The 2,253-nt window shown below is 36.0% G+C and overlaps 1 non-coding gene across 1 annotated transcript; it reads left to right on the top strand.

The window, feature by feature from the left end:
- The first annotated feature begins 510 nt into the window (after positions 1–510).
- On the top strand, positions 511–639 carry LOC127836745 (U11 spliceosomal RNA). Its single transcript, XR_008028922.1, has one exon. It is a non-coding gene; the product is annotated as a U11 spliceosomal RNA (small nuclear RNA).
- Positions 640–2,253: the final 1,614 nt, after the last annotated feature.

A 2,253-nucleotide genomic window follows, 5' to 3' on the forward strand; every position in this document is an offset into this window, starting at 1 on the left:
TACCGGTACATATCTTTAATTACTTGAATGTGTTAAATGACTTAAATATGTTATGATCAAGTGGATTTTAATTAAATATTTTTACAAATAAACATAGTATGATGATAGAAATAACAAAAGTTGTGAAATGAACATGTTTTGTTTTTGAGAAACTTTAAGTCGATATTGTAAGCACAAACTTCTCCCTGATTTTCCAAACTTCTCCCTGTTTGAGAAAAAAGGAGAAGTCACTTCTCCCTATTTTTAAGGCCTAGGGTAGTCCCTGCGTTATAAGCATAAAAGGGAGGCAAATACTAATGTACTTAAAGTAAAATGCATGTTATCTTATTATTTCCCCTGAAAAACAAAACAAAACTTTCTTTACACATTTCAAATTGTAAGGGTTTATGTTCGATTTCGATAAGATAAAAAAGTAATATTAATTAATGAAATACATAATACAAAAAATGTATATTTTTTAAATGTAATATTGAAATAATTTATAAAACTGCACAATATTAAAACACAGATAAAAAGGGCCTTTGATGCAATGTCACATGGAGTCTTTATGGACGTTGGGCGGAATCGCTAGCAAGAGATTTCGGAGGCGAAATGTTTGTGAAAAGTGGCAGCTAGTGCTCAATTAAGCCTGGCGTCCAAAAACAACAACAATCAATAATCTAAAATCTAATTTTAAACTCAAAATAGAAGTTTTATTTAGGTTATATTGTTACGTTATTCTACAACGTTTCGGGAACAATAAGCAAACCATACATTTTAACGTAAGGAGAACGTTGCAGTGCAACGTTTCTGGAACGTTTGGGCTAACGTTAGGGTAACGTTCTAAGAACGTTTTAGTGCTAGCTGGGTAAGGTTGTCTCAGGAAGGGGACGTTGATGAGAGGAAAGAGCCGGCCACTCTATTTAGCCAAATGGAGGAATAAAAGATGGCAATATGGCTTAAGGAAATGGCCGAAAAGGGGGATAGGACTGAAGACATACAAGTTTTTTGATTTTATTCACGATTGTAACCGCTGCCGCAGTTGTTAAGTGCATTACGACTTTTGTAGGTCCGCATTTTACACAGTTTTCATGGTTTTGTTTTTTGAGAGTAACTTCCCTTTTTCCAGCCATGCCATAACAATTTCCAGATACATTTTGAGTTGTTTTTTCTAGACTATTCTATGTAATGGAAGGAGAAATACCAAAATTCGGTATGCTATCAATTAATTAGTACCTTTTTGGATGCATTTGCAGCAATTCGGATGTAAGACATTATTTCCATATTTCTAGATACATATGCATGTAAGTTGCAATGTTAATTGGAATACATTTGTGAATGTTTTCTAGATGCATATGTAGGTCACTTATGGTAACTTTTGTGTTTTTCAGTAAACCGTTCAATTTTCAACGCCTTTCGGAGTTGTCTATGATGTTCATGGGTGAACGCACGCATTTATAAGAATTTTCAAGACCTAACTACTACAAAGATATTGTTGTAAAAAAAGAGAACAACTCAATTTAAAAATGGGAGGCCAGGTTATGACTGGTACTATGGAATTATGGACAGGAACAAGCATATAGTTCAGATGACGACAGAGACAGTCTTAGAAGGAAATCGAGCAAAGGTTACGAAAGGAAGAGTTGATAAGTGGTTTGTCAAGTTTAAAAACTTGCGATCTTCTTAAGGTTTGCTTGAAGAGCCAACCAGAATGTTGGGGAGTGTTGCAGGAAAAGTAATTGGACCAGTGTGATCAGGTGCCTCCTGTGTCTCATGATGTAACACCAAACAACAAATAACAGTGATTAACTCTGCTGCTGCTAATAGGGCAATGTTATCACCATTCATAGTTTATTCACAGCGAAAACCATGTCAACTGAGGGGACAACAATAACATACATGTACACTAACAAGAGAAACACAATGCCCCCTTCTGCGCCGTTTTGAAGCCATATATTTGACCTTTGAATTTAAAGGGTGACCTTGACCTTTCACCACTCAAAATGTGCAGCTCCATGAGATTCACATGCATGCCAAATATCAAGTTGCTTTCTTCAATATTGCAAAATTTATGACCAATGTTAAAGTTTTCGGATGGACGGACAAACTGACTGACTGACGGACAGTTCAAACATTATATGCCACCCTTTGGGGGCATAAAAAGGGCTGGATGGGAGGAGCATCATTTGAAGTGTTCCTGAGCCAGTTTGATAAACATGCGTTTGAGGAAAGACCAGTAGTGCTTCTCATTGATAGTTTAGCAGTCATGTAAGC

The sequence above is a fragment of the Dreissena polymorpha genome, chromosome 6, assembly GCF_020536995.1.
Source record: "Dreissena polymorpha isolate Duluth1 chromosome 6, UMN_Dpol_1.0, whole genome shotgun sequence".
Classification (NCBI taxonomy): Eukaryota; Metazoa; Mollusca; class Bivalvia; order Myida; family Dreissenidae; genus Dreissena; species Dreissena polymorpha.